Source organism: Melopsittacus undulatus, chromosome 1 (genome assembly GCF_012275295.1).
Source record: "Melopsittacus undulatus isolate bMelUnd1 chromosome 1, bMelUnd1.mat.Z, whole genome shotgun sequence".
Taxonomy (NCBI): domain Eukaryota; kingdom Metazoa; phylum Chordata; class Aves; order Psittaciformes; family Psittaculidae; genus Melopsittacus; species Melopsittacus undulatus.
Genome location: NC_047527.1, coordinates 71,139,050 through 71,163,488, shown reverse-complemented (window position 1 = coordinate 71,163,488; position 24,439 = coordinate 71,139,050). Strand labels below are relative to the sequence as shown.

At 40.0% G+C, this 24,439-nt stretch overlaps 1 protein-coding gene across 1 annotated transcript in view; it reads left to right on the top strand.

The window, feature by feature from the left end:
* Nucleotides 1-12,674: 12,674 nt before the first annotated feature.
* The window catches only part of IKZF1 (IKAROS family zinc finger 1), a 67,264-nt gene continuing 55,499 nt past the window's right edge, over nucleotides 12,675-24,439 (top strand). The window contains exon 1 of the mRNA XM_034068554.1: nucleotides 12,675-12,717. The gene's annotated coding sequence lies outside the window, so the exon portion shown is untranslated. The remainder of the gene's footprint in view (nucleotides 12,718-24,439) is intronic.

The window sequence follows — 24,439 nt, the reverse complement described above, 5'->3', positions numbered from 1 at the left end:
ATTTTGTGTATTAGCTTCCTTGACAGTTGGATCTGAGGCTTGGACTCTGCCTGTATCTGAGCTTCTTCTTCCTCTCTGAAAAAAACTCCTGATGTTAAGATTGTCTTATCACGACAACCTCAACTCAACAGAGTGTTTGGAACATTCTTTAGACAAGATAAGCTTCCCTTTTACAAGAAAAAAAAAAAAAGAAAAGAAAAAAGAAGAAAGAAAAATGAGGAACACTGGTGTACTAACGATTAATAGAAGCTTTTCTGCTTAATCAGTTTTAAAGTCTAAGAGGCTGCTACCACCGTCTAGCTGTTCTGGTTTCAAGGAGAGAGGCAAACAATGCTTGTCAAACTTGACTCTGAAAAGACACTAGCCTTTTCTGTGGTGGTACCCCTCAGTTTCCATTGCACTGGCTTGTCCTATTTTAAATTTGTAATGAAAGAAAAAATTCTAAAGCTGGTAATCATGCGCCTTCCTTGTATAAAAACACATCTTGTTTTTATCATCAGTAACCTGTACTACACAAGAGCTCTGACACATACATTTCAGGATAGATTAGGAATTGCCTGCTGCATTTACATAACATTAAAATCACTGTCTAGATACACAAAATAAAATGAATACCTTCTTGATTCTCTAGTATGGGCTTGCATGAAAACGATTTTACCTTACTTTCATTATTTATTTTTTCATGAATGCAACAGCCCCTCTATTTATTTAGTAGGTTGGAAGAGAAGGATTTGATAGCTGAGCAAGGGCACACCTATGTAATTCATTTTCCTGGCAGATTTGAACAGCATGCTTACTGCATTTAAAAAAAGTGGGGGGAAAAAGTGTTGTGAAAAAGCATATGGAGTGTGTGACAGCCTGGCCCTGTCTGACTCCCCATCATTCCTTGCAGCTGCCGGAAGCCAACCGCTCGTCTTTCCAAACCACAGGCTCATGTGGGTAATGATATGATTTCCTCTGTCTTGTGTTTTGTGTGTGTGCTTCAAGCAAAGTAACCCTTCAAGAACTTTACACACCCAGTTAATCAAGACAGGACTGGCTTCTCTCATCCTGCTGAAGTGATTCTTGCAATACTGGGAAAAGCAGCTGGAGGCTTCTTCTATCCCAAGCTGAATGATCTCCATCATTCACATTGTTCTTGCTTGCTTTGGTCTTTATCCTTCATCTCATTACTAAACAGGGCCCTCACCAACTGAAAAAAAAAATTGAATTCATAATCTAATTTCAGAATACTATAAATTCTTTACTATTTCACTTTCTTGGGAAAATCATTCATATATTGAGAATAAATGCAAAATCAAGAATTTTTTTCCTGCATTTATCATCTCTGCTCAGGAGCCCTAAAATATTGCTTGTATGTGTATAAGTGCTGGAAATAATAGATGTTTTACCAAGAGAAGTAAGGCTGCTAAAGTTGATGATTTGGAGTACTATGGTTCAGAAGGAGGTCATGGTCAAAACTTCAGGGAGAGGATGACTCCTGTTTTGGCACTGCTAAACTTGAGCTTAAAGAAATATTCACAAAGACATGTTGGAGAAGGCTGAAATTTCATTTTGAGCAAAAAAATGTCAGAAACTGGAGAGAAAAGTCTGTTTAATAAGTTTGTCAATAGTCAGCAGTTGATAGCTAAAATTGTGATTGCAAAAAACACCTTGCATCTTATTGTGGAAGGGAAGAGGAGGAAGAAGAGGTCCAAGAGAGAGCACAGAAGCCTTCCTCAAAATAATGGTTAAAGAAAGAACAAGAAGGGCTTCCAAAAAATGTGAAGCTAGGTGGAGAACCAAAAATGAGCACTGGCTTTGAAGCCATCAAGAAAAAAAGATTATGTAAAAGGATGCAGAAAGGACAAGAAGGAAAAGAATAAGCAAGTTCTGGTTCTGAAGATTTGCTGGAAAGTGATCGCTAGAGATTTTGAGAACAGCTGGGGGTAGGCAGGAGAATATCTCTATATCCTTGCCCATACTGATAACATTTCACAGGCATCTGTTTTCAGCTGCTGTGTAAGACAGAATATTGGGTTAGATGGTCCTCCGGTCTGACCAAGGACCAGCTGTTCTTACTTTCAATGGAGTAAAAAAGGTGCAGAAACTAGATTAGACATTCTAGGGTGGAAATGGAATACAGGAAATCTTATCGGTGCTTGCAGACAGTACACTCAATGTGTTCAGATATGAAGGGGAAATGTAGGAGGTACCTAGACAGGCAAGGGAAGTTAAGGATGGGAGAGACTGCTGCAGAACTGGCATGGGAACAGAGGGGATGGATTATACAGAAGAGTAGCAAAGGGAGAGAGAATGGGTGTGAGGATGATCAAGGGATGATAGGGTGGATGGGGTCACTGGGAAAACTGGAAGAATTAGAGGAAAATAATTGCAAAAATTCCCATGCCTGTGGGAGTGATGAAGGAAAGTTGCAGGACACAAAGGAGGCAAATTGGTGCTATATGAAGTGTAGAGGTTGTACTGGGCCAATTTGCAATGGCTACACTTTTGTAAGTTGTGAACAGGTATAGCACAGTGAAGTGCAATTTAACTATGAGTTATTTTTCACTCTGTTTATTAATAATAATGAAATTATGCATGCAATGTTAACAGTGTTATGCACTTAAAACTTGCAGTTCTTTGGACAAATAGCCAATTGCTGTGGTACCCTCAGAATAAGTAAAGAAAACACAATTTCTGCAACAATTTCCCACTCACCCTGAGGGCTGCTGGATGGGTTCTTCTTCCTATGCCTCTCCAGCAGCAGCAGCCACCAGTTTTCCTCCATTCAGTCTCTACCTCCCTTGTCAGTGGGAGACTGGGTACACAGATTGATTAGTCCTGCACAGTCTTGCTCGGAGCTCAGAAATCTGGTGCATAAAAAAGATTGACAAGTGGAGGAAGGTGTGTATTATACTTTGTAATTCCACTGGAAAAATATGGTGGGGGGACTATTTCCCCCAAAATGGCATACGTGATTAATGAAGCCTGTGCGACCATACACTGGCCTTACCTTAGATGGTCTGAAAACTTCATCCTGGCAAAAAAAAATAAGTAACCTAATGGCAAACTAGTCCTAACAAGAGTACCTTAATTTGCCACATAGCAGGCAATCAAAATTATATAAAATCCATTAATATCTCAACTCACTTGGGGAAAACAACTGTAGTGGCATAAATGTATCACATAAATTGGAAGGTGTTTTCACCTGGCAGTACTGAAGATTGAAAACTGAAGTTTCCTCTTACAAGCCAAACTCATCAGACAGCTTCTGACTTTGGTTGAGTATTACTGCAGTAGGAGAGAAATGAGAACTCTAATTGCATTTCTTTAGAGGGTAGAAGTACTTTTTTATTACTTTACTTAGTTATGCATTTATTCATAAGGTATATTAAAAGGTGTGTGTTCATGAATCTTTTTACTTCCTCTGCCTTAACATAGTTAATAATCTTAAGTTGCTTTATTTTTATAAACCATTTGTCTTCTTAAATTTTCAAAACGTCACAGTGCTTCTGATACTTCTTTCTTTCTGAATTCTTTCTGAAAAAAAGGAGCTGCCAGAATAACCATAAAGGAGTCTTGTTACTTTGTTTGGTATTGTATATTTAAATAGTATTCATAACTTTGTTTCCCTGCGCATTTTTCCTTGAAATATTATAGTTTTTAGACTGAGATCTACTAGACCAAATTCTCACTTAGGATAGATGAGACTAGCGCTTTCACAGCTGGCTAGTTTGCTTTATTTATTTATGTGATGGACTCTGGGACTGGTGAGTTTGGATTTTGATTTTGTTCAGTTTGGGGGGTTTTTTACTAATAATAGCCTGTAGCAGCAACCACGTGAACAACAAAGTGTCAGGAAAGCTTTTGTAGTAAAGGATTTCTGCATGTATTTGCAATAAAGAAGAATAAAGATGAAAATTTGTGGATTCTGAACATGGTAAGGTTTCAAAATAATGGTCAAATGCTCATCTCCTCTCTTATTTCAAAGTCAGGCTATCAGTTGTAACTGAAAGATAGTTATGATGCAGAGCTTGAAGATGCATAATTCCCTGGATGTTTGTACCTGTTGTGTAAACATACACACACAAAAAACACTCCAAGAAAGGTAAATATAACTAAAAAACAGAGAGATGTATGTGGAACATTGACTGCTTTGGCTGAGTTAAACAAGCACCATTGCTCTCTGATTGAGAAACTGGGTCATATATGTGGATGCTTACTATATTATCCCAGGAGATTTGAGTGACAGTATTTTCTGAACCTTATATGCAGCATTCTACATGCTCAGCCTGACTTTTTTAGAAACCCTAACCCACAACTGTTAGAGTTAAGCAAGAAAAATGTTCTAATTTACTATATACCCACTTTTATCCAATTATGAGCCAAACTTTTCCTCTATGTAAGAATAAGTACTTATTGATTTAAGAAGAAACAGGCATATTGATCTAAAGGGAAAATACACTGTACATGTTGATCAATATTTACCTTGCAGGACAAAACATCCTGATATTCACTTCAAGGCATCAATATATACATATTACTGCATGTTTGTGTCATTAAGTCAGGTAACTGGCTAGATTTTCATCTAACAGTATAAACTCTCTTAATGATTATTTTTCTAGTCAAATATTAGTCTCTAAAGGGAAGAAGGAGTTAGAGAACCAGAAAAAGAATAATTGTTCACCTTGCTTGAGATAAATAATATTTTTCATTAAATTCAGCTGATGCTTATCAAGAGCTGCTACACTGATTATATAAAGTAAGCAGTGAGAAGTCCTCCAAATTCCTCCTAAAAGTATTTACCCACACCAAGGTAAAATTGTAAAACTAAGCATACATTTCTGAAGATATTTAGGTGCCTAGCTTGTAATTAGTTAGATGTCAGTGAACTTGTACAAGAAGGAGCTGTTTTCATTTCAATTTCCAAAGAGAGAGTTCACCTGAGTTCCCAGAACACCCTCAGAAATTCCATGCAATAAAGACATCACTGGCTCCTCTCTATCAACCTCACTGCAGGCCAGGGGTTTCTTTTTGCTTGAATTCATTGACACAGAGCTAAACATAAATTATACAAAGATAAACTAATTATAGTGTAATGGGGCAGTTGTGGTACACATTTTTTTTCTCTGACATTTCTTTTCCGTCCCATAATAGCTCTAACACTGGGTTAATCATTTTTATTTAAATGTTTTTTTTATGGCTAATTTCACCCTAATATCACCCGTCTCCATCTTGAGTCTCCTGAGGCGCTCACTATGAAGAACACACCCAGGGAAGGGGCCGGCATGGGACAAAGAGGAGCTGTGACAGCCACACAGTTAATATGCATTCTTGATATGATCAGCTCCATAATAACAATATATAATACTTGTTGCTTCAGGTGAGAATAAATATGGCCCTCCCTTCAAACCACCTTTATTGTCTCCTCTTCCAAAGAATATGCCTAAAAGCTGTGGATTCTTTCTGCATGACTTTGCCCAGGTGAGGCCCTTCCTAAGCCTCAGATCACCTTGTGTGTCAGTCACCTTTCATGTCATCTCTCACCCTTGTCAGAGATAAGGCAAGCCCATCTTGTCCTGTCCTGATCATGTCCATTCAATGTGCTGGAAACATTATTGCACATGGTTTTGTATCTACTCTACTCTCCATCCTTGGTTTAATCTAAGATTTATTTACAATACTTCTGCTGGGAAGCTCTTGTATCCCTGACCCTTCTCCCCAGCCTGCTTATTCTCCTTCCAAATCAACATTTTCTCTGGTTACTTTTGGGGCTGGGAAAGTTGTGCCTGTATGTATCATCCTGGCTACTTCATTTTCTCCCTCCAACCCGTTTGTCCCTACAACGCTTGATAACAGCTACAATGATGTTGCACTTCGAGCCCCAGCCTATTGATTTGCCTTATAATGTCTCACCATTTCCTTGAGTTCCCTGAGCTGTTGTAGCTGTTGGTTATCCATTGTCTGATTAAATATAGGTCATGAACTGTTTGCACACTGCTACACCTGATAGAGACCTAGCCCCTGAGTGGTATCTGCTTATTTTCAGGTAATCTAAATAATAAAAATAATCTGAAGTACAGCCTTTTAGAAGGCCATGCTGTAAAAAGCTTGATCACCTGCCAAAAGGGTATGCCTGCATCTGGATAAAGGGAAGAGTTACAATGTTCCCTAGCTATGCTGTGCATCTTCTGAAATAAGCAGCTCTACACTGGGAGTCAAACAGCCACACTTGTGTCTTCAAGCTATCATCAGTATAGCTATTTGTCTTTCAGCTGATTGGGTTTACATGGCAAGGTTTGCAGAGGAAGGCAGTTGGATGGAGCTGCCCCAAGATGAGTCCAATTTGCCCATTATAGTAGCTGGTGATATCTCTGTCCTTATCTTTACCCATGAGCTTTTTCATTGCTCAAGTCCTGCTGAGGAAGGGGAGTGAGGGAGCAGCTTGGTGGGCAGCCAGACAAGGTTAATTCACCACAAGCTCATAGGTGGATTGCCATCTGGCCAGCTCAATCTGAAAGTATAGAAGCTTGAGTCCGCCCTGTAGACATGCCCTTATAATGGATTCCTTTATCACACTTCCTGAAATTTTCAAATGTTTATTCATCAGAGGACATTCAGGTGTCTTCTGAATACCCTTGTGAAATAAAGAAGCATCAACATTGCCATTTTCTTTGGAGAACTATGCTACAGACTGAGTGGTTCACTCAAAACTGCACAGTGAAGAGTGTCCAAGCCTATTGCGTGTAAATTGCAATTTTCTCCTTTACTGTTCTGTTTATTATAGGAGAAATCTTCCCCTTGGATTTCTTAAGACAAAGTCTTAACTGCTGTTAAACAAAAAAGGTTTCCAGCAAGTGATAGAGATCACAACGGCACTCTCACCACAACGGCACTCTCACCACATACCTGTCATCATTAACTATAAATAAGATAATCCAGAGAGGAGAAGTATACTCTCCTCTGTATTGAAATACATTGGAACAGGAAGGCACAAAGACAGGGAATATGGTTTACCTAAAATGGGTTTGCTTATCCAGACTCGGGATATTTGCTACATGTGTGAAGCAAGTATCAGGAGTTATAATTCATAACTAACTATAAACATGGATCTTAACAGACAGTCTCCTCAGCAGGGTGGGTCCTGTGGAAGATGGCAGACCTCATAGACGCTAGTGTTGTTTTCTAGGTCCAAATGAGTGTAGTTACTGCAAAGCTAAATTGAATTTTATTAATAGAATTGTTCAGTGGAAACAAATCTCTCATAGAACGAATACTAGATTCACTAGAATGAGAATTTTCTTTTCACTTTCTGGTACTTCAGAAGCAACATTATTGATTCACATAATCAAATAAAACAATTCAATGTTGAACCTTCATGTAATGCAAGTGTTAGGAGATCTCCACTAAATAATTATCAGTAATAAATTAACATGGAAAAATTAAGATTTTTTACAGAAGTTTTTATGAGCAGTGAAGGTGGATCAATACTTCAAGTATTAGCAGTACTATTAGTAGTTTACTCTTTCTGAAAAAATGAGCATAGCACTCTTCTGAATCTTTCTAATGTGACTTCATTAGAGATTTTTTGACTTGAAAAAATAGCTGAGACTTTAAAAGATAGATTAAAAAGTAAAAGAAAAAAATAAACCTCTATGACCTACACATTGGCTCATTAACACAACTCTCCATTTCTTCGTGCTTCTTAGTAGACAGCATTGAAATGACAGAGACTTGTTTCATTTCACCTTTGCCAGAAAATCAGACCAATATGCTCTTTGAAGTTTTTTAATCTGTGTATGTGAATTTTAGGGGATAATCTTAAATGTAGCTGAGGAAGAGGATGAACTATCCATTTACCAGTCAAATATCATTCTGAATTTTGAATGTCTTCCTTTTCTTATTAAATTAAGGCCATAAAAATACAGACATTTTTCCTATTTCCAGCTACTTTCTCAGGTAGGATTAATTTTGGCAGTAGTCTCTCAAGAGAAACATCTGTTAGGTCTTACACAATTCTATTAGTGGAGAAATGCCTGATTAACAGTGTTGATCTTGGAACAGATCCGCTATCTTACTATGCTGAGGGGTATCTTCATCCCTGCTTGGGTAGATTAGGTCCTGATCACTGTGATCTTCACCATGTTTATAGACCCAGAGTACCTTCATGTTATGTGTGCAGAAGAAAAGAATAAAATTTTAATTCTTTGAACTTCAGATGCAATGGATAGCACAAGTTTGGAGGGGATCAGTAACAGGAGAAATAACAAGTTTTGGAAGGGGTGTTTTTCAACCAGTGATATAATACAGTGTGTGGGACTGATGCCGTCTTTGGTACACCCGTCCCAAGTGTTTTCTGCATGTATATGTGTATGTGTACATCCATAACCAGAGTCTTTAGGTCCACTAAAATTGTAAATATATATAAACTTGAGATGGTCCTTGCTGAACAGCAAACACCATTTCACTTCATGATTCCAGTTTAGTCAGTCAGTCACAGGTCACACAGTATCTGTCCTTGATGCCAAAAGAATGTCTGCAGTGACATTCAGCTTACTACATTCCCTTACTGGAGAATATGTTTCTACCTCTCTTTTAGAAACTAAACCCCCTCTCTTTGCATTTACTGTTCCTAAAATGGAAAGGAGTTAACAAGCCACTGTTCTTTTTTCTCTCTTCTCACCTATGTACAGATTAAAATCTCACATATCTGAGCAGCTGTCATCCACATTTCCTTGCATTATTACAACAATTATTTGTCTTGTGTTTGTGGTAGTGTCCATAAGGCACCAAGAGTTTCTCTGATCTCTAGATAAGAAGCTCACAAAGAAAGAATTTTGAGGCTGAGGTACAGGAAATAACAAGGGGCGCTTTCTAATTGTACACAGGTGACTCAAAAACAGGAGTATGGTAGAAGTCAGTGGAAAATACACTGGAGAGAGGAAAGGACTTGCAGTTGAATTCAAGGGAGTCAGTGAAGAAAAGGTATGTAGGAAGAAAACCTAGAGGCAATTACTTCAAATGCTTATATGTAAATGAGAAACAATTATGATGGGAGAGATCAGGTAAAGAACAGTGAGAAGCCAGTGTAAGACAAGTTAGGAGAAAGGTAATATAGATGTGTTGCAACAGTGGCTGAGGAGTGAGTACAGCAGTGCAAATGGGGGAAATTACATTAATAGATTGATGGGAAAGAAAGACGACTTTGGTTGTGATGTTTTGTATTTATATGTCACTAGCACAGATGGTATTTCCATGACATGTAAGGAGAAGAAACCATGGAACTTTGAGATACTTTTGAGGTAAAAGCTTTGCTAAAAAGGTAACAGTTTTTTTCTGAAGTTAAAAAAAAAATGTATCAGACTACAGTTAATGTTCAAAGATTATAAACAAGGGAAGACCTATTAAATATTAGATGCCATATGGAATGGGAACAGTGATCTGTGTTTCCTATGTTATATTCAAATAGCTGCCCAGCAGCTATTTAGTGTGAGGTCTGTGGTATTTTCTTAAGGATTTCTGACTGCAAAGTATGAAAGAGCCATCTGAGAGCAAAATAGAACTGGGAGGTGTTTCTCGGGGACCAGGTGTGATAAGGATTGTGAAACAAAGCTAGTCACACTTAGAATTATGGTAGAAATCATTGTTTGAGGGAGATTACTGGTTGTACAGAACATTGCCTACCCTTTTGTGCCTCTGGAAATTCATCACGCTTCAGGAGATAAAACTTCACCACCCTCATCTTGATCAGAATTTCCAAACTGATTGAGGACTACTTTCCCAATACATTCACAATTGCAGGCAAACCCTCTGGACACTGTGCCCAGACCATTCTCTGAAGAATTAAGACCACAACAAATATGTTGCAGGGGAAAGGCAAGAATGAGGAGCACCCACTTGGCACACTCTGCTGTTGTAGTGAAGGTGCACACTCCATGCTAGAAACTCTTCTGCCGATTCTCAATTTTCAAAACTTTTCTGTTGTATATTTGTATTTAATTATCAGCTGCATGGTAATGGACTGAAGCAGCATTAATGTGACCTGCTATTGGTCTGAGGATTCAGGTTGGCAAGATTGCTAGAGGAAAGCACTGAGTGGGACATGGTCATATACAGCCCTCGAAATTGTACCTCCTGCAATAACAATTGCTATTTGTAATTAACAATGACTCTAAGGGAAACCATTCTCTGTGCAGCCTTATTAGATGCTTCCCACAGTAAACCTGATAGCAAGGGAAAAGTTTCTTTAGTAGATCTGAAAAAAAAAAGAAGAGGATGAAAACATATTTCTTCAGTCTGGTGATCCTGATAAACCAATGCTCTTGGGGGGGAGGGGGGGGGTTGGACTAGATGATCTTTCGAGGTCCCTTCCAACCCTTGGGATTCTGGGATTCTGTGATTTAGTCTGAGATAATCTTTAGCTGGCAATGAACTAGACAGCTGTAAGTCTGCTTTGTGGTTTTGGTTTTTTGTTTGTTTTTTTTTGTTTTGTTTTCTGTTTTTTTTGCTATACATTGCTCAACCTTATATCTTTTACAACCCACTTTGGCTCATCTAAAATTCCAAGCAATGGCAGTGGAAATATTGCAAGAAATGGATTATAGAATTTGGATCCTCAGACAAGTGCCTAAGTGTATATCTGCAACTACCCCTTAGTAGATCTGACTGAAGTAGCTCTAGCCTTGGTAAGCATCACTGGGGCAGCAGAGCTCTCTTCAGACTGCTTATTGCTGCTATCCCAGCAAGAAACTGGCTGTACATGAGAGCAGCCTGCCAGCAGTGAGCTCAGTGCTGCCCTGACTGCACTGCTAGTAACTCTTACGGGCATCAGCCATAAATGGATCTTCAAACATCATCTAAGTCCTGAGAGCTCCTATGAGCTGCTAACAACCCTAAGCACAGTGAGTTACAGAAGACGCTTAACATCTTACAAGACTTGACTTCAGCAGGCTCAGCTCATACATGTCCAGCAACATGATTCTGACCTTAAAATTCCTATTGAATGTTAATGAGAAATCAGGGCTTGCACGGTATCAAATTTGCCTTTAAATATCTGTGTCAAATAAGCTTCCCCTCCCAGTAGTCTGAAGTGGTCTCATGGCTGCTGGCCTGCAGGTCCTGTAGCAGCTGGAGCACAGGAGAGCAGCAAAGTGCTTCTGAGAGTGATGATCCTCAGTGGAGCGTAGGTCCTTTTACTTCAGACTATCTGGACACATATATCTGTGAAAAGTTGCTGCATTGCCTTGAGCTAATCAGCTTCCATGATTGGTGAAGCTCTCCCTGCTTGTATTTCCCAGTCTTGCTGAGGTAGAGCTTTTTGGGATTTCCTGGAGAAAGGTACTAACTGCTAAGCCTATGGTGGCACCGTTCTGTGGATATGTTGTTTGGGTTTTTTTTTTTTTCTTTCCTTTTTCTTTTCTTTTAATACAGGAATGTGATTCCACTGATCAAATGCTTTTGTTCCTTGTATGGAAACCTACTGGAAAATCTGGGGGCATTATGGAAAAAATAAGAAGAGGATTTCACTCTGGGTTTCAACACTATTAGGTCCATAAAGTCCTCTTATAAGTTGCAGTAAAAGGAGGGCTCTGCATCTCTGTAAAGACAAGTGTGACAAATCAAAAACTTGAGAGGTGCTGAGCATACCTGGTTCACCTTGAGCGTACCCAGGTATTACCCCAGCTTGTGTAACACACAGCAGTCATGTCTGCAGACCTTCTCTGAGGGAAGGAGTGCCTGAAATAAATCTCCAGGTACAGTATTGCCATTTCTGTTCTAAAAGAAGCCCAACTTAGTATTGGAGACGTCATTTCATTGTACAGTATAAACTTCTACTAAGTAGCAGACAATTTCTGTTCCGAAGCATTTTCCAAGGTTTACATGCTTGCTTAACTTTGCACCTCTGAATTGTCCCTTTTAAGTCAATGAGATACTCACATGCATAAAATTACACCTATTTTTTTTTTTGTAATTTGAGAGCACAGATAAAGATAGGATGTGAGAAAGGAAGTATTATTATCCTCATCTTACAGATGAGGAACTGAGGCAAAGCGAAAATGAGATCCTGATCCTCCACAGAGTGTGTATCTGCTTGATTCTTAAGTGATTTCCATCAGGTTCACCGTGCCCTCTGCATTGAAGCGGCCGGTCTGGATTTCAGTGACTGCCTCTGCCACCGATTTGAAGTAAGTCACCTCGGTTCTGATCATACAAGTATTCAATCCAAGTTCCGAAAAAGTGCAGGACACATTTTGTGTGGGATGCGAATAACAGAGCTGTAATGGATGAAGGATGATCTGACCCCTTTAACTTCAGCTCTGAGGCCTCACAGGTGGATGTCTGCATCTGCCGGCAGGTCACATCCAACTGTATCGCAGTGTCTGGGTGCTGCCTGCTGCGCTGGGAGACCTCAAAACCCCAGCACCGCTGGAGCCGGGACCCTGGAGTGCCCGGCGGGGCGGAGAGGAGCCCGGCCCCCTTCCTGCACCTCCAGCCCTATGCAGCCTGCGGGGGCTCCGGTAGAACACCTAGCCAGGTAGAACCCCCCCGCAGCCCGCCCGGGCGGTGGCGACAGGGGCGCCGGCGTGCGCGGGTGCGGAGCGGGGCGGAGAGCGGGCGGGAGCAGCGGGGGAGGGACCGGGCGCGGAGCCGCCGCCGGCGGGGCAGCAACGGCACATGGAGCGGCGCCGAGCCGCGCCGCCACAGCTGCCGCTCACCCCGGCCCCCGTGTAGCAGGTACCGCGGGGCGGAGGGGTCCCGGGCGGGCACCTGTCCCAGACCCCGAGGGCAGGAGAGGGGTCAGCCCCGAGAGCTGCGGCGGGGGAGGGGTGAGGAGGGGCTGTGCGAAGCCGGCGCTGCCGGAGAGAAGTTGTCGGGAATGTAAAGCGGAGTCTGCGGAGCCCAACAGGCAGGTCATTCCATCCCATCCCTTGTTCCCCTCCTCCGCGTCCCACCGGCTTTTTGTTTGATTGGGGTTTTTTATTTTCAACCTTTTTTTTTCATTTAAAAACATTGTACCGCTGTTGGGGTGTGATCCAGGAGTTCAGTAGCGCTCCCTTCAAATGTCAGAGAGCAGCAGCCGTCAGGCGCCGGCCGGGAAGGGGAGTTCATTGATTCGAAAGGTGGGGAGGCGGCGGGGCGGTGGGAACGTTGCCCCCGTGCAGGAGCGGGTGCGGGCCGGTCTTTCTCGCCTCCTCATGTCAACTGCAGCACCTCGGCTTATTCAAAGCCCCAGTTCGAATTGCTGGCGCCTGGAATTTGCAGCGGGAAGGCAGGTACGGAGGTTGTAAAAGCTATTAAGAACTTGTAAAACTAGCAGCCATTGCGCGCTTGAGGGGAACGGCGTTAAGAGGAGAAGTTGCTGACTTCCGAATAGCGGGGCCACCAGAAGTTTTCCTCCTTGCGACACAGCCTGTCACAGCTGGAGGTTTTCTTTCACCAGGCTCCGCCAAGTTACCCTCTCTGTGAAGGGGTATTTCGCTGTGTAGTCGTTACTAAAGAAGATGCGTGTAGTTAGAAACGGTGTATGTGAAGAAACAACTTCCCACTGCAGCAGTCAATTCTAGGGAAACTTTTAATTTTGTGCTTCAAGAAACTTGATTACTTCTTGGATTACTTTTCTGCCTTGATCTAGAAGGTATGGTGACGGTGACAGACAGTTGTGCAAAGCATTCTGCTTCCCAAATTGTTAAAGAGTTAATAATATTGTGTTAGAAATTATTGTAGTTTATAATTGCAAATTATCTTTAAACTATGTAAATTACTATAAAGGAACATAATATTGTTTGGTTTTAGTTTAAGTAGTGTTTCCAAAGGACTTTGTGTAGGGATCAGAAGTTAGAATGAGAGCTTCCAGGCTAGGTATTTTTCTTTTTGATAGTTAGATGCTACCAAGGTTACATCCATATACCCTTACTGTCCAGCTGTCCAAAATCCACCCAAATGAAATAAGCCAGGTATCTAATCCTGTTTGTATTTGTTGCATTCATCCTAACAACCCATTTGCTATATTCAATAGCCTAGGTTTAAAATTGGAAGCTGTAATGCATTTAAGGGCCAAATCCTTTAAAAGACGTGCTCTGTTAGCTTCAGTTGACTGCTCACATCAATTGCAATTCCCATACATACCAGAGCACCATGCAGTATGACTCTCTGTTAAACATTATAAATGATCATTGAAATCATGCAAAGAAAAAGCATATTAATATATTGCATTTAGAAGTAAGTACAGAAGTTCCTTCAAAGTACTTAGAATTCCTCCAAATCAGCTGAGCTGGGGCACATTCTGGGTGGCTTGTGGCACTGCTCTCTTGCTTTGCTAGCAAATCACAGAGTTTAAGTGTTCAGTCTTAGTGAAATGCAGGATGGGATGGCTTTCTTGTATGAAAATGTAGTTACTTCTGAATTTTCCAAATCAAATTTTTCCCCTTAGGTAACTTTGCTTATTTTTTTTTTCTGTTCTCTAATGAGGGAAATTGTCAGAAAATTGAGAATGCGCTTGTTCATGTCCCCATGTAAACTAGTATTCCTCTTCATGGGTTAATATAACAGTAGCATACAGGAGTTCATAGTATGTCCCTTTTCCAAAAGGTGTTATCACTCACATGAGAATTTTCTTTCTAATATTGACATGCTATGTTTGGATTTTAACTCATAAATATTTGTTTTAAAGTGAATTAAAAAAATACAGGATATACTGCTTAGACTGCCATTAGCCCCCACTCCCTCAAGATACCTCAATCCTGAGCAAATCTATCAAGTTTTAGCTTGATGGCTGTATGCTTTGTTGCTTTATCAAAGTCTGAAGCTGCTGCATGTGGACATAAGAAGCTAAGTGTAGAGCAAGACCAAGAACTCTTCAAATGATAGCTGTGCTTAACAGAACTGGGGGGAGAGGGGAAGGGAGGGAAGTGCCCGAAATACTGCAGAGCTCTGCACTTTCCTTAGTTCATGTTTCTGTTTTTTCCAGATTTGCTTCCAACCTTAAAGATTTTCTCACAAATATTAATATTGGTGACTATCCATGTGCTCTTTTTTTTTTTTTTTGGAGTTAAGATGCCTAAATTAGAGTTTGATATCCTGCAAATTTATTAAAAACATAAAATAGAAATTATATCCCTAATGATAAGGCAAATTTAAGATAAGAAGCCAAGGAAAAGATAGGTTTATCCATCGAGGTACAGGACTGACTAGCCTGAAGGCAATGGAAGTCCTGTGCTGGACATAGGAGCCAGGATTTCAAACCTGCGCTGATGCCTGTACCTGTGTACAGCCTCCAGGAGAAGTGACAGGAATGCAGAGTCATCATATGAAATTGTACTGACTGTCTTAATTCAGTCAGCAAGGACTGGTGGACCCCAGCAATTAAAGAGGAATCACTCTTTCTGGCCCAGTGTAGTAGTGTGAAGAGAGGTCAGGGAACTCCTGTCTCTTTGCTCGTTATACTTCCAGTAACTGGAGAAGCTTAGATGCCAATCCTGTGTGCATCTTTTATACTAGCTGAGTATTTCTCAGGGTGGCTACTTAACTCTTAGCGAGTAAAGTGAGTTGATGTATTTTCAGTCGGTCTCACACTCAGGAGTTGCAGTGGAGAGGCAAGCTTGTCATACACCTGTGACTTCCCACCTCAGCTTCTGGCTGCCAATGCTCATTCGGGGAATGGTCTGGTTTTCTTCTGTACATATGAATGACACTTTTGTCACTTGTGTTACAAGCATTTTACAATAACAACAAAAAAAAAAATGTAATAGCCTCCATCTTGGTGTTACTGTAGCAATTTTGCTTTCCTTTGTGGACCTTAATACCAAAAACGTAGTGTGCCTGCCACTTCCACTGCATAGCAATGAAGAAATGTAAGTGAAGAATCAATCCACAGAGTTTTACAAAACAAAACTTGTTTCTCATCATTAAAATTGGATAACTCCAAAATGTGGCCAGAAACATTTCCAGATATGTTTTATTTGAGCTTAGGTACTTCTTACACTAACGTCACAATCTTGCAGAAAACAAGGAAATGGGTCCAGTCTGTATTTCAGCAACAGGGCATAATGAATTGTATGCTGTTCTGGAAGGTCGTTTTTGGCAGCGGTTACCTAAAAAGTCCAGAGGATATCAAAAGTCATGGATCACAGCCTAATTGTGTGGCTCTTTGTCAGGAAAAGCTTCCATTGAAGACCTGTGGGAATTTTTTTCTTTTCCTCTTGTTTTATGTGCAAGAAGAGCTGGGTCCATAGTGAATTTTATTGTTTTTCTGTCAAGATTCACATATGTATTTGATTACATTTTGACCAGTCATTACTTTCCACTATTATTAAAAGTAATTGAATTAGACCAAAGAAAATATAGTAAAGTAGTAAAACATACTGCAGCAATTTGGAAAAGATTGTCATCCTTATGACTGTACGGTGGGATGTGCTGCTGGCATTGTAGTGGGCTCCCCTGGCATTCCCCTCCCAGTCAACAATCCCCACTTTTCTAGGAAGTACAAAATCACACAGAAAGAAAGGCTTGGGAATTATTTGCTTCCTCTCAGAACCCTTCCTAACTCAAAAAATAAGCAAGAGAGAATAGGAGGCTGCGCTGCTGAACAAACACCGCTGGGTTAAATGCAGTTGCTACGTACCTTCAGGACACTGGAAGTACATTGTGTCAGTTAAGGAATAGATGGTAAGGGCTCTCATTCAGTTTTTCTGGGACTGTGATTCTTTGGGAAGAGTTTTTAAATGCTTGCAACTCAACGCAAAAGTTGAAAGGGCAAAGACCTATTCTTCACTGGTATTTTTTTTCTGTAATCCAAAGATTATTTTTTCCCCTGCTGGAATAGCATTTAGAGATGAGTGTGAACTGCATCTGAGGCAAAATAGGCAGTCTCTGTCTTGTCAGCTTTATGGCAACTTTTAAACAGGAGGCTACTTTAAATACCTTCCATTCGTCCAAAGTAGCTGCAGGAGTTTTATCTCCTAGTGACTATCCAGTAAAAAGGACTGACTTCAGCTGGAAAACTCCACTTTCAAGGTCAACTGCGGGTTGTTGTCCCTATGTCTGTAATCTATACATAAATGTAACTACAACTTGGAGCCAACAAGAGTGTTGTTTGCTCCCTAAACTTAGAAATAATTATGTTAGCCCCTGAGAGTATTTTCTGATGCTTTGTTATTAAAAGCCCAATAATTTCTCCTCTAAGACACACCTTCCTCCAGGCTTTAAGTTGGTGAGCTAGAAGAGATTGCAGGGGGGTTTGCATGTTTTTTTTTGCACTCAGACAGTCACCACCAACACAGTGGAGTGATTGCAAAGATAGGTCCTAGTCCTGAAAAGATACATGCATGTTCTTAGCTTTATTTGTACCATTGCAAATGCATGGGGATAAAAGAGTACAGGTTTGGGACCTGCATGGTACATTCACACTTCTTGTCTAAATGGCCCTTTTGGGGGGCCATTCTGACTGCAGTTTTTGAAAAGCAGTCACACTGAAATTGGCACAATTTTTTTAAGCAGTGGGAACTGTCCACTTCTTTAGCTTTTTTTTTAAGTGTATTTCATGTGGAAGGTTTACATTTCTTCTTGTGATCCCTGTTGCTCTAGCTTTCTCAGTAAAAGAGAAACTTGCTCCGTAAGATAGATCTGATTCCCCACTGCATTGCTTCATTTTTCCATTTGTGTCAACTCGCTGAGAACAGTGGAGCAGTTGCAATATAAAGCTGGAATTGTCCGTAGTGGATTGGGTCCAAAATATTTGCAAAAGCAGAGTGAGTTAACTGAAACATGTAGTGTGGAGAAATTTGCTAATTCATTTCAATTATAGTTATTTTTAGGAGTTATTTTTAGGTTTATTGAGGAGAAAAAAATAAATCACACAGCTCTAATATGCTTATTCAGGCTGATAATGTCCTTTAATAATCTGTAAGAGCTTGAACAGTTTGAAGGGAAATTAGGAAGCAATTCTGTGATCATAAAATAGGGTTATTGAAACCTCCTCTAATTTGGATGAATTAACCAGTGGCATTGTTGGGGATACTCTGCAATACAATTCTAGACATAGAGGGATATTTTTATGTTTTTTCTATTGCATATTTAGATATGCTGTGCATCCTATGCTTTTAAAATCATCTTTATATATATGGATACAAAAAAATAATTTTGCATCTGCTGCTTGCCTTCTCACATGTGAGAGCCCTGGAAGAACATCCAGGAGCCCAATTTGGCCACTTGAGAATGTGCTGTGTTCTCAGATTGAGTGCCTTAATTTACACACCTCACCTTGTTTTAGGCAGTTTATTTATAAGATGGAAATGTGTGCATTTTCTTTGTCACTGTGAATTTATTACACTTTTATGCTTTATTTTTAGTGAATAAAGGTGACAGAGTTTAATGTGTTAATAAAATGTGGCCTTAATTAGGAAAATTACCTTCATATTTTTCTCATCTTGTGGAAACAGTTTATAATGACTCTGGTTGCAATTCAAAAACTTGAAGGAAGAGTCTTTTCATATTTGCAAGTCCAGTAATTTGCACATAAAGTTAATAAAATAACAGATTTTTTCTTTTGTCCTTTAACGATGAATTGTTACATGTATATAGCTCAAACACAGTAGAATACTAACAAGAATGCATACGGAAAATACACAAGTGCATAAAAGATCATTCTTCAGTGCTTTGAAAAAGGATTCCCAAAGAACTGAGAATTATGTAGGATCTTTTGAGACAACTTTTCTTACACCCTCACAATTGTTCACTAACATGGAAATGAATTTTACATACACAGACATATAAATGTTTCACATTTGAACTGTTAACAGAGTCCTTTTCTTAATCTCATGTGTTGAATTACAGTGCTTCCTTCATTTTGCAGACAGGAGCTCTCCATTGAAATTTCACTGTATGCTCATAATTGTATTGTCAATTCGTGCAGTTAACCAGAATTTACACTAGGCAGGAAGAGAGAAACAACTGAATAAACTAAACATCTCCTGAGACTTTGTAGCAAATGCTGAATATGGAATTAGTGTAGAGGGAGACAAATTGATCTACTTAGTTTAAACCTTTTTTTTTTATTGTTTTAGTGCAGTCCTTTAAAATACCTGGAGGGTTTTTCTCCAAACAGAAATGGAAGGACACAGAAGTGCTTATTATGACTCGCAGTTCTCAGTTTTCAGAAAGGACAACCTCTCATCCTTGTAGTTATTATTTACATTGAGCTGTGTGATGAGGCGGAAATTAAAAATAGAATTAAAATGGTTCTAAAGTAGAGTCATTCACAGAGATTGTGAAGTCTAGCATATTAAATTACAATAATGAAGCTAATTATCAGCTGCTTGCTGAGATATTGGATGCTTTTAATTAAAAATAGTTTGTAGAGTTCTAGCAGTATTCTTCAAGTATTTCCACTGGTTGTGCAATACATACTACCTTTCTGCTGTGCTTAACAGCCTTCCTGTTGTATGTACCGACATATATAGCACATTTGTATGTGAAGTTAGAAGTCCATTAAAAAAAAAGGTCTTTTGTTTAAAAGGAAACTAAATGTTACATACTTTTGCATCTCCTTTTCATCTCCTCTCTTGGTTGCTGGTTCAAATCTATCGACTTCAGTGAATGCAAGGTCTACTAGGTGAAGATTGTCTGGTGCAATTAGAAATGAAGCTGTATTATCATTCTGCAGGTAGATGAAACTCCCATCTTAAAACCAAAAAGACTGCTGACCCATACTTATCACTCCTAACCTGACATTAATGTGTGAATTCTCCTGTCATGTATGTTAAGGGGTATAGGTGTTCAACTGTACTGTGTCTTCCAGGCTGAGGCCTGGTTTAACTTTACTAATTTATTTCTTAAACTTCTCCTTATATGTCATGGGTAATTGAATCTAGGACTCATTTTAGGAGCTTTGCTTTAGTTTAGGTGGCAAAGTGGGTTGGGTTTTTATGGTTTTGATTGTTGGTTTGGAATTTTAGTTTCCTAAAGCTGCAGCCTATGTGATGAGGAGCAGTAAGACATGTCAAAGACCACAAAGAAGGGATGTGCTCACACAGGAGCACTTGCTTAGGGGCAGCTGCTCCAATAAAATGTGCCAGTGGTCCCTTTTCCTTCCATGTGGCTATTTGCACAAGCAGGGGTGTTGCAAAATCAGCCCTTTCCCTGCGGTGGCTGTGGAAGCAAGGCTGGGGTTTGCTTCTCTGATTGCTTGTTTTACTGCAGTTAACCCAGAGCTGCTGATGCTAAGGAATGCTAGTTCCCCACTCTTTTATATTTCCAAATGCATCTGCAGAATACCAGGTTCCTTGTAGAAGGTTCCTTCTCCCTCCAATTCAAACTTCATGAGTGCTCATATTTTCTGCTCTGAGGCTTCATGAAATGTGTACCTGCTGCTGTGGGGTGCACACAAGACAGAAGTGTTGTTTCAGGGACCTTTCTGTGTACTCGTCAAGGCTACAACTACAGATAGTCAGGAAACATGCAGTTGGACATGATGTGTGTTTGTGAACTCCGCAGCACCAGAAGAAGAGCTATCTGTAGATGGAAGGACAACTCTGAGTTTAGGTGTGCTGGTTTAAGTCCAAAAGGGCTCCGTAAATGTTAAAATTTGTGATTTAATTTCCATACCAAAAGTGAGGTCCTAACGTGCTGAGTGTGAAGCTCATGCTGCCCAGAGAAATCAGGACACATGTAGTTTGGAAAACAAAGAAGAAAACAAAATGTCTAGTCTTTGGATTACGTGACACCACTGAATTATATTGGTGGCCCAATCTTGTGGTCTTTAACATGCTAAGAGAGCAGGGTTTGTAGGGCTGACATGCTTACACGTTTGTTTGAATTGATAAAACACTGTATAAATGCTAAGCATTCATTTTCTCTACCAGGAGGCTTACTTTTGAATTTGCATTGTAAAATGGGACATGAAATAAGAAGCGAGGACTTGCAAATAATTAATTTGCTGTATTCTGAAAGATAAGAAAATCTTCAACTTGCAGTTACTTCTTCCTATCTACACCCAGAATCCTAAGAGGTCCCAAATCCATTCCTGGTTGTAGATGACACCAGGTATAAATGGAGGAATATCTCAGTGATTCACAGGGCATATATGATATATTCTTAAGATATAGCACAAGTTATATTGTAGAAATAGTAGCAAGGAGGCAAATCAGCCACATGTAAATTTTCTTTGGGCTCCAGATGGTAACCTGGACAAAAGCTAACTTAGTTAAATCCTAAATTTTTGTGTGAGAATGGTCAGTTAAGTGGTTCCTTATTTAAAACATTAGCTTAAGATTGCTATTTTTTTCCAAAGCATTATGGTAGCTTTATCTGTGAATCTGGTATTGGAGTCTGAAGATGAAAACATACGGGTCAGAGTTCTGCATTGGAAAATACTTGAAGGAATAGTTGTATCTATTCTGAAGGAGAGCTCTGTAGCTCTTTCAGCAAGGGACCAAACCGAACTTTGAAGATATTTTGATTCCTAAATAGAAGAAATATCTATTAACACCTAGGTGCTGTTCCCTTTCTTACTATAAACGAGAGCTACACACAGTCAGCATTTGAGACCAGGATTGCTTCAGTCAGCCGCGTACCCAGGTTTTGATTTCTAACTTCAGGCTCCTAAATTAGCTGCTAACCTAAATAGATGCCACTGCATTTAAGAGAATGAACTCACACACACTTATTATGCTAGTGATAAATTTGATTCTCCAGATAAATCTTACATTGAAAAATTACAAAACAATTCTTTTTCTTGCTAAAATGAACAGTTATTCAGAATCTCATGTCATAGACATTTCCAAACCAGCATTCTTTTAGATAAATCTTTGTAAAGTTCTATTAATTTACAAATTGATATCCAGCAGATATTTTGGTGCAAATCCTTGTATCTGTACATAGACCTCTTCCTTTCTGGCAAGTCAGTGACAAGGTTTCTGCTGATTCTAGAGCAGAAGAGGAAAGGGAGGAAAATCAGGGGATAGTTTCATATTTGTAGATGTACCATACCAAAGGCAAAGAGGTAAATTCTGCTCTTAGCCCAAGACATGTTATGCCCAAGTCCATTGTGAAAAACCTTTTAACAGTCACAGAGACAAAACCAACATGCTTCTGTCACTGCAGAACTGGGGGAGGAAAGGTGACCTGTCCTGTATTATTTGCTGGTACAGAGCCTGAGCTGAAGTTAGATGGGATTTCATTCTCTTTACCAGATGCCACAGAATTACCATATGTTAGAGTACAACTTTTCCCTGGGAGGGATTAAAAACACCTTTTAGAATTTTTTAAAGTTCTTTTTTTGTTTGGTTGGGTTTTGGGATTTTTGTTTTTTGTTGTTGGTTTTTTTGGTTGGTTGGTTGATTCTTTGGGGGTGTTTTTGGTTTTTCTCTTTTTTTTTTCCTTTTATCAATTTGCTTGCTGCTTGTGGAACTTTATCTGTATTTAGGAACCATGCTTAATTGTTCTATATAATCATTAGATGGAAAAGTATTTCCATCATCACTTCTCCACCAGCTCTCTTTTCTCTTCGTGTTACACCCCTGGGAAATGGATCAGCTTTACTGAATACCCTAATATCACCTATTTCAAGATAAATGCTGAAGTAATCTCTTTGAGAACTGAGGACGTCTGGTTCAGGACAGGTAGCTATCCACCCTCACAGAAAGCAAGCCTAGGAGTATTCCACTGAAAAAAACCCCAAAACCCACCAAGCCAAACCCAACAAACTGTACTCCAGGTTATATCTATTAAAAATCAAACAAATAAGAAAACAATATGTAATCTATTTGTCCATTTTACCTCTCCCTTTAAGAATGGGATGTGTTTTCAAACTGAATTATGCCTCATGGCAGCAAGAGGCAGGGAGGAATACAGCTAAGAAACATGCTGCTCGATTTGCAGAAATGCTGAACATAAGGCTTGTCATGCCAAAGGCAGGTAAATGTGGGAATATGAAAATAGAAGAAATGTCCTCCTTTGCCACCTCCTCCCCTTGTCACTCCAGTCCTGCTGAAGCCCTAGCAATAGGGAGAAGAAAGGTGCATTCTGAATAAAATGCCCTTCTGGTGGGTGTTTCTTTGGATGTTTTCTTTGTTTGGTTGGAATTCACTGTGGAAAAATGTATAGTAACCAACTGATTAATAGTAAACAGGTGGCTCTCAAAGGCAGTAATTGATGCACGGGCATTTCTTTTTTCTTCCTTTGTGTTTAGACATGCTTACAGAAGAAATAAGGGTCTACACCAACCACTTGTACTATACCACTTGCCATAAACACATCACATTTCCAGTAACTGAGCAGGTTACTATTATAGGGTTTTCCCTCCTGCCAAGAGAAGCTGCATTTCCCACTGACTACTTCATTAAAAATGGACCTATTGAAAGCTCTTCAGTCCCATAGGAACTGATGCAAATTGTTGAATGATAGCCACAAAAAGGTGGCTTTTGTGTTTTGCATGGTTGTAGTCATTTCTGAGAACTACATATAGATGTTAAACAAATTGCTTGTCTGGAGTTGAAGTTTAAGAGCAGAATAAAGAAAGATAGCATTACTGGATATTAAGCAGTGGTATAGTACATGTGCAACAGGCAGAACACTCTGTGAGACTACAGAACTTTTTTTGCAGACAACAGTCTGTTCCCCAACCCGATTGCAGTCCTGCAGTCTACATGCTCTCTTTTAGCAAGTCTATCCTCAACATGGTGAGGGAAGCCATCTTGGATGAGGAACAGAGAGGGACAGCAGATCTCAGATGTACTGGTGACATTCAGAAGCAAGTGAGGAGACTTCTGAAATTAATAAATAGGATCATGGCTATTACGCTTTCCCACTGCAGCTTGTTGGGTAGCAGGTTGAAGATTTTTATTTGGGGGGTTGAAGATATTTATTTGAGGGAATTAATTATGTAATTTGGGCAAAAAAAGTTTAGGATAAGATTTGAACCTTTTTTGTAGGAACTCAAGCCACATCCCCCTCTGCTTCCAGCCCTCAAGATAATGCATCTTTAATTCCAGGAAACAGGGTTGATGGGGCAGGTATGTCAGTTATAAGGAACAGCAAAGAACCAGCTCCTCTGCTTGGTAGGATTTGAAGCCAGCCATGCCAGTTAAAGATGCGACCTAGCATATCTAAACAAAGAACTTATAGGCTTTTTGTTCCCTCCCTACCTGAGGCTACCTCAGCTGCCTACACCATACTTCAAGGTAGGGACCAGGTTGTGCTGGGATTACCTGCTCCAGCAGCACATCTGTTATCCAAGTGGCCACCAGCTGTCCGCAGCCAGTGCTCAAGCCCTGGGACCTGCAGGGTCCCCTTCCAACTGAAAACCTGAGTTTTGTTTCTACCCTACTAACCCTCGGCACGCGTCTCCCTGGTGCTTGTGGTCACCGGTCACTGGCTCCTCAGAAGATGGTGTGTTGCAAGCAGAGGGCAGGAGCTTCCCGGTATCGCTCACCATGCTGTGGAGGCAGCCATCTGTCAGCAA